Below are 17,415 nucleotides of genomic sequence, written 5' to 3'. Positions count from 1 at the left end.
TCTTCAGCAAAGAGTAATGCCATAGATTAATTCCTTGAGTTAAAATCATAAGTATAAAAGTTTAATTAACTCATCCATCGTCTGTATGAATATTAAAAAGAATCAGAAATAGAATGCATCATTGTCTTACGCCCAAATTTGTCCTAGTCTTGTATCTTCCAGTTCCTGCAACGATATCTTATAATGGTAAGTTGTCACTGAAAATAAAATGATAAAGAAATGAAATGAAGCTTGAAGGACTGAGAAAATCCTGTTAGATACCAACAAAAAACTCCACTTAGTGTATTCGTCACAATGGAGATATAGATATGAACCATGAACCATGGACCTTGCCGTTGGTGGGGAGGCTTGCGTGCCTCAGCGATACAGATAGCCGTACCGTAGGTGCAACCACAACGGTGTGGTATCTGTTGAGAGGCCAGACAAACAAATGGTTCCTGAAGAGGGGCAGCAGCCTTTTCAGTAGTTGCAGGGGCAACAGTCTGGATGATTGACTGATCTGGCCTTGTAACACTAACCAAATCGGCCTTGCTGTGCTGGTACTGCGTGAAAGTAAGGGGAAACTACAGCCGTAATATTTCTCGAGGGCATGCAGCTTTACTGTATGGTTAAATGATGATGGCGTCCTCGTGGATAAAATATTCCGGAGGTAAAATAGTCCTCCATTCGGATCTCCGGGCGGGGACTACTCAAGGGGACGTCGTTGTCAGGAGAAAGAAAACGGGCGTTCTACGGATCGGAGCGTGGAATGTCAGATCCCTTAATCTGGCAGGTAGGTTAGAAAATTTAAAAAGGGAAATGGATAAGTTAAAGTTAGATATAGTGGGAATTAGTAAAGTTCGGTGGCAGGAGGAACAAGACTTTTGATCAGGTGAATACAGGGTTATAAATACAAAATCAAATAGGGGTAATGCAGGAGTAGGTTTAATAATGAATGAAAAATAGGAGTGCGGGTAAGCTACTACAAACAGCATAGTGAACCCATTATTGTGGCCAAGATAGACACGAAGCTCACACCTACTACAGTAGTATAAGTTTATATGCCAACTAGCTCCGCAGATGACGAAGAAATTGATGAAATGTATGATGAGATAAAAGAAGTTATTCAGATAGTGAAGGGAGACGAAAATGTAATAGTCATGGGTGACTGGAATTCGATAGTAGGAAAAGGAAGAGAAGGAAACGTAGTAGGTGAATATGGATTTTGGGTAAGAAATGAAAGAGGAAGCCGCCTGGTAGAATTTTGCACACAGCAGAACTTCATCATAGCTAACACTTGGTTCAAGTATCATGAAAGAAGGTTGTATACATGGAAGAAGCCTGGAGATACTAGAAGATATCAGATAGATTATACAATGGTAAGACAGAGATTTAGGAACTAGGTTTTAAATTTTAAGAAATTTCCAGGGGCAGATGTGGACTCTGACCACAATCTATTGGTTATGAACTGTAGATTAAAACTGAAGAAACTGAAAAAAGGTGGAAATTTAAGGAGATGGGGACCTGATAAACTGACAGAACTAGAGGTTGTGGAGAGTTTCAGGGAGAGCGTTAGGGAACGATTGACAAGAATGGGGGGAAGAGATACAGTAGAAAAAGGCAGGTAGCTTTGAGGAATGAAATAGTGAAGGCAGCAGAGGATCAAGTAGATAAAAAGACGAGGGCTAGTATAAATCCTTTGGTAACTGAAGAAATATTGAATTTAATTGATGAAGGAAGAAAATATAAAAATGCATTAAATGAAGGAGGCAAAAAGTAATACATACGTCTCAAAAATGAGATCGACAGGAAGTGCAAGATGGCTAAGCAGGGATGCATAGAGGACAAATGTAAGGATGTGGAGGCATATATCACTAGAGGTAAGATAGATACTGCCTACAGGAAAATTAAAGAGACCTATGGAAAAAAGAGAACCAATTGTATGAATATCAAGAGCTCAGATGCAAACCCAATTCTACGTGAAGAAGGGACAGCAGAAAGGTGGAAGGAGTATATGGAGGGTCTATACAAGGACGATGAACGCAAAGACAGCATTATGGAAATGGAAGAGAATGTAGATGAAGATGAAATGGGAGATGTGATACTGCGTGAAGAGTTTGACAGACCACTGAAAGACCTATGTCGAAACAAGGCCCCGGGAGTAAAACTTTCCATTAGAACTACTGATAGCCTTGGGAGAGCCAGTCCTGACAAAAGTCTACCGTCTGGTGAGCAAGATGTATGAGACAGGCGAAATACCCTCAGACTTCAAGAAGAATATAATAATTCCAATCCCAAAGAAAGCAGGTGCTGACAGATGTGAAAATTACCGGACTATCAGTTTAATAAGTCACGGATGCAAAATTTTAACGAGAATTCTTTACAGATGAATGGAAAAATTGGTAGAAGCCGACCTCGGGGAAGATCAGTTTGGATTCCTTCGAAATATTGGAACACGTGAAACAATACTGACCCTACGACTTATCATAGAAAATAGATTAAGGAAAGGCAAACCTACGTTTCTAGCATTTGTAGACTTAGAGAAAGCTTTTGACAATGTTGACTGGAATACTCTCTTTCAAATTCTGAAGGTGGCAGGGGTAAAATATAGGGAGCGAAAGGCAGTTTACAATTTGTATAGAAACCAAATGGCAGTTATAAGAGTTGAGGGGCATGAAAGGGAAGCAGTGCTTGGGAAGGGAGTGAGACAGGGTTGTAGCCTCTCCCCGATGTTATTCAATCTGTATATTCAGCAAGCAGTGAAGGAAACAAAAGAAAAATTCGGAGTAGGTATTAAAATCTATGGAGATGAAATAAAAACTTTGAGGTTCGCCGATGACATTGTAATTCTGTCAGAGACAGCAAAGGACTTGGAAGAGCAGTTGAACGGAATGGATAGTGGCTTGAAAGGAGGATATAAGATGAGAACAAGAAGAGAATAGAAGCTTTCGAGATGTGGTGCTACAGAAGAATGCTGAAGATTAGATGGGTAGATCACATAACTAATGAGGAAGTATTGAATAGGACTGGGGAGAAGAGGAGTTTGTGGCACAACTTGGCTAGAAGAAGGGATCGCTTGGTAGAATATGTTCTGAGGCATCAAGGGATCACCAATTTAGTATTGGAGGGCAGCATGGAGGGTAAAAATCGTAGAGGGAGACCAAGAAATGAATACACTAAGCAGACTCAGAAGGATGTAGGTTGCATTAGGTACTGGGAGATGAAGAAGCTTGCACAGGATAGAGTAGCATGGAGAGCTGCATCAAACCAGTTTCAGAACTGAAGACCAGAACAACAGCAACATCGATTATTCAGTTTTGATGATATTTGTAACACTTCATTTACAAAGCTTCACATCTGGAGAGACTTATACAGTGTATCAGGAAGTGGTCTTCAGAATCTACTACAATCGCTCTGGCATATTAAGCTGGATGTTGCCTCAGAAAACCGCCACAGGTATAGTTTGCCCCGTTCGAAAAGTAATATGTAGGCCGTACAGTGGGTATCCCTGTGGGAAATGTGTCGTCGACGATACTGTGCTGGTGAGAAAGGAGAGGAATGTCTTGCGAATTACAGTCAGCCTTTGTGCACCAGAATAGTGGACGTGTTCTTTTTCTGCATATCGATAACGGGCTGTACGAGGAAGCGACAGGTTTGGCTACTATTGCGGCAATGTTCTGTAACTTGACTGTAAGATATTGACCAGTACTGCTGTCTCGGGTCAAGGGGAAACGATTTAATTTTGCGTCAAGAATGTGATAACCAAACAAGCCCAAGTGACGGAGCGATTGCTGATGCCCTAGTGTTGCCCACCGCAGCACTACTGGATCTATTAATCAATAGAATAGCAGACAATCATTCTATCAACTGTAAACTGCCCTGCTATTTCGAATACCTACGAGTATTCAGCGAAAGTGACGAACGCAATTTACACCCTGAAATCTACTCGCAGATAGTGAACGTGACCCAAAGAATACGCGACCTGATCTTTTCGCTAATGATAGGAGATGCCAAGCTCACACAGGGCACAATGAGAAAGGCGGAACTTACTCGGAAGAAACACATTTGAATACTGAACTCGCACATGACACTGTTAACAGCATACTTCACAACCTGTAAGTGTAATAAAGCGCACCTTATACGGCCGATATGTGAAAGGATAATAATGCCATTGTCGTCTGTCACCTACTTTGCCTAATAGCCCGCTGATATTTAGCATGTGTGATGAGAGCAAGAGTTGCAGTTACGCAGTCTCGGCAGCAGGAAATCTGCGAGTAGCTGCTATAACGCCAACTTACTGTCTTAGCCGAAAATGTTTCACAACGCAAGAAATTCAGTAGGAAACGCACATATAGTGTATTGGTGAATCAGGTGCAAATGCAAGAAGCACCTTACTCCATGAAAGCACACTGAATAACACAGTTAAATGGCCACTTTTGCGAAGCCCCATAATTATTTCTCATTGCGACATATAAGCTTGCTCAAATATGCCAACAGCCTTCCTCTGCCATGGTGAAAAAACGTGGCGCCGTGCGACGTCAGCCTTGGTGTCCAAAACCAAGATGTCGACACATGTGAAAAGATCAGAAGTTCATGTCAGCGAGAAGGTGGATTAATGATGACACATCGGTGCAGGATTTCCTCATAATTCTGTCCAGCGCCACCGTGGACGTGTCACACGATGGGAAAGTTGTCGCTCCCTCCATTATTCACATTTTACCCCTTCTTTTGACGCTTTCGTGATAGAGGCCAGAGCTGCGACGACCAGCGTTAAAATCAAGTGGTTTTCTTATGTGTGACCGACAAAAACGTTCCAGACACACCAATGCTCAGAATCCACACGAAAAGCCCTCTGGGGGTGGCATAAAGAGTGCCAACGAAACCACCTCTTCCCCTGAGGCCTTGATTTCCACACATTCTGAGGTGTAAAATGAAAGTTCACAATGCGGTGAGCAACAGTACCACCTTCTTGACATTTGACACTTCTACACTTCTACTCTTAGGACATCGTGGGCTACCAACCCTATTGAACGTGATTGCACCCCTTTTGAGTGAATTAGGACTGCAAGTTTTGCTCTGGTGCACATTGTGGCATGACAAGAGACCGTTCAAAACCATTCGTCCAGACTTGAACATGATCTGAAGCAGCAAAGGTTGCTTGTACTCTTTCCACCCTCCTGTTTTGTGTCCTTCTTTGGCACGATCATGGAGGTGTGCATCAATGAGACGTGTGTGAATAAAATCGCAAAGGGTTTCTCTGGACTCCCCAAGTTCAGCAACACTCTCATTGCCACCCGCCCACGTTTGTAGAGGACTTTAAAAATATACTTGTGCATTGGAAACCCAGAACCTGAGTCCTGGCCATCTGCTTTTAGGCATGCCAGAGAGGAGAGGTGTCAAGTGGCTGCCTACCTGCAGGCGCCTAAAACTCCCACCATGGGTTCTCTCTGTACAGGTAAATTTTTGAAGTCCTCTATAAACATGGGTGGGTGGCACTGAGGGTCTTGCCAAACTAAGGCTTCTTAGAGTGACCCTATCCGTTTCTTTCACACATGGGTAAATATCGCATCCCTTTGTGATCACACCACAGGAGGGCTGAAAAAGAATAAGCACCTTTTGCTGCTTTACATAGCGTTCAAATTACGTCGAATGGTTTTCAACTGGGCCTCTGTACACCAGAGCAAAAATTACACTCGCACTACACAATGGGGTTGCTGGCCCATGACGTGGTGAAGTGTCCATGGGATGTCAGCAATATCAGATCGGCAGGTTGTCAAGAACGTCGTCTTGTTATTCTTTGCAGTGCGAGCTGTCGTTTTCGACCTAAATGAGCGGGAATCAACGCCTCAAGGGAAGGGGTGGTTTCATTGACGCTGTTTATGCCACCTCCTGAGGCCTTTCCGTGTCGATTATGAGCGTTGGTGTGTCTGAAGCGTTTTCCTCGGCCACACATAAATAATGGCGTGATTTCAACGCTGGACATCGCAGTTCTAACCGTCATCGCGGAGGCGTCGGAAGAAGGGTGAAATGTGGGTAACAGAAGGTGCGACGACCTAGCCGTCGTGTGACACCTCCACAGTGGCATTGTGCATAATTGTGTTGAAACTGGGTCCCAATGTGACATCATTAACCCACTTTCCCACTCACATGGACTTCTGATATCTGGCCTTTTTTCGCATGTGTTGACACCTTGCTGTTGGAAGTGTCACCGACACCGAGGGTGAGTCGCAGAGTGACACGTTTTTGCATCATTACAGAGGAAGGCTGTAGACACCTTTGAGCCAAATTTTAAACTTATACGTCGCAAGGGGAAATAACTACGGGCTTTCGAGGAAGTCATCCGTTAATTTTGTTGTGCAGTGTGGAGGCACGTATACTTGGTCAAAATTTGGTGATACCTTAAAAAGGCGTAAATTAAAGAATTATCAAAATCTGAATCGTGCTGGGGGGGAGGAGGAGTATGTGACTGGAATAACGACATCTCCGGTGTGAAAAACGGCGAACCAGTTGCGTGAAAAAACCATTTTAACTCAACCAGCTTGCTATTTCTTCACACCAGCGTGCTTCAAAAACTGCTGATGGTGATCGAAAATTTAAATGACAAGATTGGTCTTTGCGGCGGATGAACGCGTATGAGGGAAAATGCTGACGTAATCGGACCTTGGCGCTACCAACAGAAACTGCAACATTTAGCTTCACTACGCGGTTTTCCTATATCAGGGTTTATTTCGACATGTAGACAATGACAAACTAAGAAAATATGGTATGAGACGTTAACTGGGATGATATATTGCATGACAATACACCAGATACACAGTTGTTAATTAACAACACAAGAGTTGACTAAAACAGTATTGTAATACAGGCTTTTCATCTGCACAAAGTCCCATTACTAACAAAAAAATTTCAAATTAAATGTTTTTTTTTCTTCCTCTAAGGGGGATATACAGGCTGCTAGCTTGTTGATATACGGAATATCTAATAATAAATCAATACTTAAATATATGACTCTAAAATCGGCAGTGTATTTACCATGTGCCAACGATATTTTTACAGGCCGATATGTCGATATCTCCTTCCTCCGATATATCAGCACTTTCTGTCGATTTATGGTGAGCCAATTATGATACATTTAAAATATCGATATATCTGATTTCCGATACTTTTTAAAATATCAGCGGTCCTAACAGATGTCACTCCTACCCGTGTCCCTCTGTACGCACAGCCTGGCAGCAAGGCTGCGTTCGCCGCCGCATCGGGCGAAGTGCAGCAGACGTTATTGGACGTACAACAGTTTAGTTATTGGCAATCACTCATCGTAACAAAATTACTGATATGCGAGCGCAGCCGTGGTGTAAAGATAGTCTTATAAATATGTTCCATCGTACGGGACAGCTAGTGAGTCTAAAATGGTTACTTATTACAAACGATCACGGATACCAGTCGGTGTTGTCGCGACTGTCGTGACGTCCGCTGTTGTTACGTAGCATCGCACGTGACAGTCAAGGCCGCCATGCACTTGCGACATCCCAACTGCGTGCCGGAGGGGACGCTATACCGCATTCGCAAAACGCCGTCCAAACTGTAAGTCATCCTTGAATGTGCTTGACGTCTGCTTGCTCTCGACTCTGACTGTTCTTCTTACGTTGTACGTCTTCCTACTCGACGAAGTGAACAGTAACATTAAGAATTCTTAGTAGGTTCTGCACGTAGACCTACCCCAGTACATGCTGCTGGAAATTTAAGTCAGTTGTAACAGGAAACTCCGTTTGTCATACGACACTGTGCGGAAATAATTCCGAACATTCCATCACAATTACATGACCCTGGTGTGTAATAAAGGAACCTTCTCGTTGGTTGATTGGTTGGTTGGTTGGTTGATTCGGGGGAGGGGACCAAACAGTGAGGTCATCGCTCCCATCGCATTAGGGAAGGATGGGGGAGGAAGTCGGCCGTGCCCTTTTGCAGGAACCATCCCAGCATTTACATGAAGCGATTTAGGAAAATCACGGGAAACCTAAATCAAGATGGCCGGACGCAGGTTTGAACAGTCGTCGTTCCATATGCAGGTAGAGTGTGTTAACCAGTGCGCCACCTCGCTCCGTGAGCCGACTCGTCACAATGTCCAGACTCCTTTTTAATCATGTAACAATTAGACAACACCTTTATTGGCTACAGTGGACTAAATTAGCCCTGTAAAGAGTATGGCGAGTAGGACTACACTAATCACATCTTTGAGGTGTACAGCTGTCTCAGGAAGGATGGTCAGTATTCATGGATACAACTGGAACGATCATTTGAAGCGTAAAACTTCCTATCGACATATATGATGTTCCGAATAGTTTCCAAGACAGAGTACATTTAATGGTATTTTCTGTACTACACACATCAAAAAATGTTTTGCATCATACCGGTTCCCAGAATTCCTGAAGATAGACGTTGACTGTGGATATTGTATCACAGACACAGTGTCTTTGACCTCAGAGATGTCACTAAACACGCCCAAAGCTGTAAACAACCATGCATGAGCAGCGCCTATTAGACGGAGGGGTCCAACAGCCGATCAGTTCAACTCATTCCACCAGGAAGGGGGCACACGGCTCGTGTTATCTGTAGTTCAACCATACCTAGACGACCAATACCGCGGTTCGATAGCGTCCGTATTGTTACTTTGTGCCAGGACGGGTTCTCAACAAAGGAAGTGTCCAGGCGTCTCGGAGTGAACCAAAGCGGTGTTGTTCGGATATGGAGACAGGAACTGTCGATGACATGCCTCGCTCAGCCCGCCCAAGGGCTACTACTGCAGTGGATGACCGCTACATACGGATTATGGCTCGGAGGAACCCTGACAGCAACGCCACCATGTTGAATAATGTTTTACGTGCAGCCACAGGGCGTCGTGTTACGACTCAAACTGTGCGCAAGAGGCCGCATGATGCGCAACTTCACTCCCGACGTCCATGGCGAGGTCCATCTTTGCAACCATGACACCATGCAGAGCAGTACAGATGGGCCCAGTAACATGCCGAATGAACCGCTCAGGACTCTTCACCGATGAGTAGCCGGCCTCGGTGGCCGTGCGGTTCAAGTCGCTGCAGTCTGGAACCGCGGGACTGCTACGGTCGCAGGTTCGAATCCTGTCTCGGGCATGGATGTGTGTGATGTCCTTAGGTTAGTTAGGTTTAAGTAGTTCTAAGTTCTAGGGGACTGATGACCTAAGATGTTAAGTCCCATAGTGCTCAGAGCCATTTGAACCATTTCACTGATGAGTGTCGCACATGCCTGCAACCAGACAATCGTCGGAGACGTGTTTGGAGGTAACCCAGTCATGCTGAACGCCTTAGACACATTGTCCAGTGAGTGCAGCAAGGTGGAGGTCACCTGATGTTTTGGGGTGGCATTGTTTGGGGCCGACGTACGCCGCTGGTGGTCATGGAAGGCCCCGTAACGGCTGTACAATACGTGAATGCCATCCTCCGACCGATAGTGCAACCATATCGGCAGCATATTGGAGAGGCATTCGTCTTCATGGACGACAATTCACACCCACAAAGTGCAGATCTTGTTAATGACTTCCTTAATGATAACGTCATTGCTCGACTAGAGTGGCCAGCATGTTCTCCAGAGATGAACCCTATCGCACATGCCTGGGATAGATTGAAAAGGGCTATTTATGACGGCATGACCCACCAACCACTCTGAGGGATCTACGCAGAATCGCCGTATAGGAGCGGGACAATCTGGACCAACAGTGCCTTGATGAACTTGTGGGTAGTATGCCATGACGAATACATGCATGCATCAGCGTAAGAGGGCATGCTACTGGGTATTAGAGGTACCAGCGTGTACAGCAGTCTGGACCACCACCTCTGAAGGTCTCGCTGTACGATGGTACAACATGCAACGTGTGGTTTTCATGAGCAATAAAAAGGGCGGAAATGATGTTGATGTTGATCTCTATTCCAATTTTCTGTACAGGTTGCAGAACTCTCGGAACCGTGGTGATGTTAAACTTTCTTTGATGAGTTTAAGTAGTACATTATCATGTTACACATGTACACATTTACAACAGTTAGTAAACATTTCATCGTCCATTTTACAAAATATCAGTTGAAACGTACATATTTTTAACACATTCACCTCAAATCATTATCGTAAACTTCCCATTACAGCTGTTGTACACTTCACAATAAATTTTCGAACATCCCACCGTCAACTTGAGCGCATTTGTGCTCTCTTGGGAGAATATGTGTATCTTGACTGAGTGGCTGCACACGTTCCCCATTGACGGCAGCTGCTTCCACCAGGGGACGGAGCATTTCATCTCGCGTGTTCATCTACCGTTTGTACACTTCAGACAACTCCGTAACGAAAATCTAATGGTGTTAGGTCAGGCGATCTTGGTGACAAGTTAATGTGCAATTAAGATCACCAATCCAGCGATTAGGATAAGTGCTGTTCAGATGTTCCCTCACACGACTGGTAAATTGTGCAAGGTGTCCGACATGCTGGAAGTACATATCAGTGCGCGTGGCAAAGGTCCGTCCTCAACTGTTCAAGAAATTAATTTTTCCAAAAATGTAGGTAATTCCGTCCATTCATTCGTTCTTTTAAAGTTACTAGACCTATCACATGTTACCGATCATACCGCAACAAACACTGATCTAAAAACAAACTTGGAAATTGATTTCCCCAGTAGAGTGTGAATTTTCCTGTGATGATTATCACGTATTTTGTTGATTCCATTCCGTGTAAACGTGGCTTTAGTAGTTATTAGTATTAATGGAAGCAATCGACGTTTGTCATTTAACCAGTGACAAAATTCAAGTCGTTTGGCACTTCCACCGTGAAGAATGTCGCCGTTTGCTGGTAGTAGGACAACGCTGCACCATTTGATAACGCGCTGCTGTTCCTGCACAGGTTGCTGAACTACACGTTCAGAAAGAAAAAATGGAACTTGGAAGATACCTGTTTCACGCAGTGTGCTTAAAACTCTGGTAAACACTCTAAGGTAAGAAATTCGACGTAACCGAAAGGATGCTAGATGACAGTGAACCCAAGGCGTGGGATCGTTGCGGGTGTCGCAGCTCTCGTGTGTGCTCTGGCATTGTCGTGCTGCAGGACAGGGTGCCCCTCGTCTGGACGAACTTTTAGAATTCGAAACTCGATTGCAGCACGCTGTTTCTCACGCACCGACATAGTTACGTTACACACCGCCATATTACACGCTGCGATTCGGTGCCCTCCAGCGGCAGAGGGCTGCAAATGTGCAGAAGTGAAGAATAAATATGTAGAATTTTAATAAAAACTAAACTAAACTCCTCCCGAACAGGCCATAAAGGCCGTATCATCCTCAGCCCACAGGCGTCACTGCATGCGGATATGGAGGACATGTGAGCACCGCTCTCCCGGCCGTATGTCAGTTTCTGAGACCGGAGCCACTACTTCTCAATCAAGTAGCTCCTCAGTTTGCCTCACAAGGGCTGAGTGCACCCTCCTTGCCAACAGCGCTCGGCAGACCGGATGGTGACCCATCCAAGTGCTAGCCCAGCCCGACACCGCTGCACTTCGGTAATCTGACGGGAACCGATGTTACCACTGTGGCAAGGACGCTGGCAGAATTTTAATAACGTGTTTTATTTAAAAAGCTTTAAGATTTTCACATAAAAATTTGGCGACATTACTTGCCAGCACGCCCTCGTAATAATTCATAGCCACTTTCGAAACAGTTTAACAAAAGTGTTGCATGGGGAACTGCTTATCACGTTGAAAGGAACACCGCAGGCCAGGCAGCTGTCGGACCAGCCAGGTTGCTCATATGTAACACCCGTTATATCGTGTCAGCGCTTCTAGCAACGAATATGTGAACTACACATGCAGACCTGAAATTTATGGACAAAAATGTTTGATTTGTAAGAAAATAAAACGCCTACAGCCGTCCTTATGGTCTTATTTATTGTGTACCTACTAATTTCGGCGCTTCAGTGCGCCATCTTCAGACTTCAGTTGATGCTGAAGGAGTTATCACGATAGATATATACGATGCATCAGTGGCCAACATAAATGGTTTACGCCGACTGTCTGAAACTGTGATGTCGTCGTTCCAACCATCAACTGTCAAGTGCTCAAACAACTCAGAACATCAACTTTTGGGCTTCTTATAAATGCCAGTTTTGGAAACAATCAAATCAGTAACTTAACATACTTCGCATATTTCTTCTTGTTAACCTTTAATGACAAAAAGAAAGTATTGATTACACAACAGAGGGCAGTGAAAATAGTACATGGTGTTGACCCACCATCATTTTATAGATACCTCTTCAGTGAGTTAGTAATTTAAACCACTCCTTTGCTGTATTCATCAATGAAATTTGTTATATATATTCTATCAAAATTTGACAAGGGTAGTTCTATCCATAGACGCAACACTACAAGGAAAAAACATCTAATAAAAAAAAACTTTCATCAATGCAATGCTAGTTGTCAAAGCCCTTATACACAATCAAAACACATGGATTGTGGAGGAGGTGAAGTGTGCTACAATGGCAGTTACCACTTTGTAGGCAGCCGTGTTTGACTTTAGCTGTCTTAAATACAGCTTTATGCTTACTTCTTAGTAAAAAACCTAGCTCCATGAGCTCCTAAATTGGTGACATTGTGGTGTAACCGCCTCACTGGGGATAGTAATTGTCGAAAAATAAATAAATCAATGTGAAAGTCTTTAGAAACATTAATCTTGGAGGAGGTAGCTTAAATAAAAGTTCTTAAGCCTGGGTGGATGTAACTCAAATAGTTAAAAAAACTTTGCCATGAACTTAACTTGTTTCTGCTGTCTGCTGCAGTTGATTGTACCTGCAAATTTCTTAAGTGTGATAGCCAGAGAACACCTTGGTTCTCCAGTAGTGTGAAAGGTAAAAATGTGATTGAGGTGTACTCAGATTTAGAACGCTGAATGTTGACTGAATGCTACATCACACAATGTAGCTCAAAATTTCACAATGTACTGGCCCCCTCACGTGATTTCTAACGAGTCTTACATACATTTGCTGACAATTTTAACGTTGTTACATATGATAATCTCATTAATTATGGTCACAGAAGTTGTTCAAAATCAAAGGACATATTATTCGGTGGCTACAACTCAAATACATTAAATAGGATACAAGGTGAAATACATATCTGTCGTATTCATCGAAAAATGAGTGACGTGATTCAAATAAACAATGATTACTACATTTTTATTGTACTAGAACTAGATTATTCTAAGTATGCCTATCATGTTTCCTGCTTCAAATATCATTACATTGTTTTTTAGTGTAGACAGGATTCTGGTATACAATCCAGTAGCTTAATAAACACTTTGCATATATTATCAGTTTAGTTTTGTATTGTGTACTGCAGTAATTACCAAGTAATTATATCCTGTTATGTTAAACAATAATATAGCAAGTTGACAGTACGACATATAGAGTTGTTACAGGCTTCTAACATTATAAAATACAGCATATTTTGTGCCTTTTTTGCCATTCAGTTGTTTGCAAATGAACAAAGTTAATCACAATTAAACAAATTGGCAATACATTTTCCTACCAATGGATGGACGTACTATTAGCGAATATTTTAACATGAAATTGTTGAAAATCTCACTTCAGAGTTCAAAAGACGAAATTATATGTATTGGTCTAATGATATAACGGTTACTCAAACAATGCAAAAGAGCTTCAACATTGTATGAAGAATGGACTGTCGCATTTCAGTAACCCCCACCCCCAAAGTATTGTGCAAAACTTTTGCAGGTAATCCATGTCATAGCTAACCAGACATAATAACTTATACTGTCATACATATGATAGTAATTAAAATACAAAGAATACGTCCTCTAGAACTGGTTGGTCATATGAAACAGTAATACTATGTTATAACAAATCTTTATCTACTTTTTCTTATATAATACCGAATCAGAAAAGAAACTGCTAGCCAAAAATGCTCAGTAGTTGAATACTGAAACATGCCGCGTGAATACTACAGTATGAAGGCCAATATTTCACACACGAATATCTGTCCAACAGATTTAGTCAAAACCTCTGAAATTTCGCCAAGCAGTCCTCAACAACAACTGCTATCGACTTAGCTAACCAATAACTCAAACACTAAGTAATTCTTCATCTTACACATTATTTTTCCTGGTACTAGTAACATGACCGTCCGCGTTTAAAGCTAGCGAGCGACCCCTTTCTTCCAGCTTCACTCCCAGTGTAACTATCAGGTAACGAGCAGGAACCGTATCAATTCTGATTGGCTGACCATACTGATGGCCAATCAGAATACTCGCTCATGATCATGCTCACGCCAAACCTGGCCTGCACCAATCCTTATTCATAGTCACATTTGCTTCATTCTGACATGCAAATATTAAAGTAATACTTATTAAACGAAAACGAAAAGACAATAATGCTGGAAATATTCTTTAGATACAGATTTTACTCCGGCTAACTTTCTGGCTGCTCTGTTACAATAGCATTCACATCTAGACATACATCAGCAAAGTGGGTATATCCCCTAGGATCATTTTCCCACTACAGGCTTGTGTAACTCTTGCAGGTTACTTAAGATGGTGTATAATGCAATACTGAAATTTGACGAATGTCCCACATACGCACTCTCATTTACTTACAGGCTCACATAACACATAATAAAATAAACACTGATTTTATGAGTTCTTTCTGAAGTTATTCTAGATTTCATACTACGAAAATTGTAAGGTATTTGAGATTTTTAAACTAAGTTTCGGTTAAATACCCTGATACTTCAGGTGAGTATTTCTACTGAGAACCAAAAACAGGTCTTAAATGTTCCCAAGTGAATTTCCTTTCTTAAGTGTAGTTTTTCTAACTTTAAAGTAAATTGTTATATCTCCGATACTATGTCCGCTAAAAATCTCAGATTTTCACACCACCTTTCTATTAATAACAAAGTGCAGTATACAAATTTTGAAAGTGATTAAACAAAAACTACTATCCTTTATTTAGATTCTTATAGGTGGTAAATGTACACATTCAGTAAGAGACATTGAATAGCTTTCCCACGGCAGGCAGTGACAGCAGTGACAGATGCACGTGTTTCTCTGGGGTAGGCTGCTAGATGTCAGCCCATGAAGTTACAAAAAGCAAGCTATCCTAAAACAAACGTTCCTCGGAACAATTTGCGACGCTACAAAGGCTTAATGAAAAACAGGTCTTGAGGTTTCAGCTGAAGCTTACATTGATAATTCTTCACTCTTCTGGTCTCTCATCAAAAATATCTTTACAGTGCCATAAAAATTTGTCTAGTTCCTCTTTATCCTCTGTACTCAAAGCCTCAGCTTCCCCTATCCTTTTTACTAAAAGTTCAGTGTAAGAGTCGTTAGTCATTTTTATTTATTTATTTATTGTTCAGCTAATTCAATCTATACAAGATGTAGCCTCTTTAAGTTATTAAATACATTTTCAGAGGTTTTTCCATGCACCTCTGTCCGCTGCTGTCTTCTGCCAGTTGAAGCCCACAACTTTCCTGAGTTCCTTATCCTAGCGATCAGGTGGTCTCCCTGGTGGTCTTCGTTTTTCTCTGGAACTCCACTCTAAAACTGATTTTGTCCATCTTCCATCCTTCGTTTTTGCAATATGTCCTGCCCACAGCCATTTTAGAGTCTTAACCCGTTCTATAATACCTTTTACTCCTATTATTGCTGGAATGTCTTCACTTTTCTGTCGATCTTTCTTAGTGAGACAATTTGTCAGGATATACACCCAGAATGGGTGTATACATCATAGTATCCTCTATCATTAAATTTCTCCCCCCTCCCCCCTCCGATCTGATTCATATTACTGTTATTTATCATCACAATGTCTGTGTCCCCAGAAATTCGCCGCTTAGGGTCAGTAAATGTCAATTTCATCTCACTCCAATTAAAACTAACTCTAGCCTTGATAATCCATTTCATACCCAGTATTAAACTTTCATTTAAATCCTTAATCAACAGAGTTCCCTGCACAAAAAATATCATTTATCTTTGAAAACAAAAAACTTGTCTGGTAATCACATTGCTCCTTTCCCTGTGGCACCTTTAATTTTTAGTCCGCTTACAGGGAACTCAGCAAAATTCTCTCCCTAATTTACTCTATCTCAAAGGTTTTTGTTTTAGTTCCACCAATAGGACTTTCAAGCGTCAACCAGGCAAATACACTTGCAATTCTCAGTTTCAACACTCTAGATATTCTCCACTTTCCATAGGCTGTAGTTTTGGAACTACAGTGTAATCTGCTGGCTCTTCATTAAGATCAAAATTCAACATCCCCCCCCCCATTCTGGGTGTATATCCTGAGAAATTGCCTTCAAAACATCATGCATTTCACTACTATTACCAACATTATCAAAATAATCGTAAGTAAACTTCAAAATTTCATCACTAATCAGCTCACTTTACTGACACAACAAGTGGACACTGATGCACTGGTCTCAGATGTATAAGCAGATCATCATGTACTTCTCTATTCTTCACTAAATCATTATAAAAACCTACAGTTGTACTCTTATCATCATCTTTCACCAATCTCTGCTCTGTAATCTCAACATGAATCATCCCACGTAATTACTCACTAAGCATAATATCACCACCTTCAACATCAGAAATATCATTAACAACATCATTACTTAATCATCATCAGTAACATCACTATTCGCAGCAAAAGCATCATCAACATCATCATTATCATCATACCTACTACTTATCCTATCTCCTCCTCCTTGAACTACATGATTCTCACACTTAACACATTCGACCTCAGCACAAATATATTCATGACCCTCCTCTATATCTTCATCATTCATTAGCCTCACAAGATCAAACTCATCACAATCACCATCACTAGTATCTTTAATCAGAATTCTGTTGTTGCTACAATATTCATCAAATAAGTTTGTCAAGGCAGCATCATCATGATCATCTTCAGCTCTTTAATTCCTATTCTCTTCCTCTTCCATTTTCATTAATATATCTTCCCAAAATTCCTTACTAAACTCTATCTTATTTACCTGGTGTGAACTGCTGTAATATCCACAGTAGGAACCCCCTCTAAAGAATACCTCTTCCTCTCCTAAAATTATTAGTCTGATTTTGGTATTTATTCTTTCTCACACCAACCCAACAGGCTCTCCATGAGGCACTTTAGTTTTCCATTTCATTCTTTCTATTTTCAAAATTCCTTTTATCAAACCTTCTATCATTACTTTCCCATTGCCTACTTCTTTGCTCATGACCACTTTCATAGTCCCTGTATGTGTCATTCCATTTATTATTTCTCCTGTCATTCCAATGGTCATGTCTCCATTCCTATCATCATGATAATTCTTCCAGTCATCTCTTCTTCTGTCTCTGTCTTCATGATGATCATTCAGCCA

At 41.8% G+C, this 17,415-nt stretch overlaps 1 protein-coding gene across 2 annotated transcripts in view; it reads left to right on the top strand.

Moving 5' to 3' along the window:
• Positions 1-17,415, top strand: part of LOC126161987 (uncharacterized) — a 277,453-nt gene that overhangs the window by 59,880 nt on the left and 200,158 nt on the right. The gene's annotated exons all lie outside the window — the stretch shown is intronic.

The sequence above is a fragment of the Schistocerca cancellata genome, chromosome 2 (assembly GCF_023864275.1).
Source record: "Schistocerca cancellata isolate TAMUIC-IGC-003103 chromosome 2, iqSchCanc2.1, whole genome shotgun sequence".
Taxonomy (NCBI): Eukaryota; Metazoa; Arthropoda; class Insecta; order Orthoptera; family Acrididae; genus Schistocerca; species Schistocerca cancellata.
This window is presented reverse-complemented; position numbering and strand designations above follow the sequence as displayed.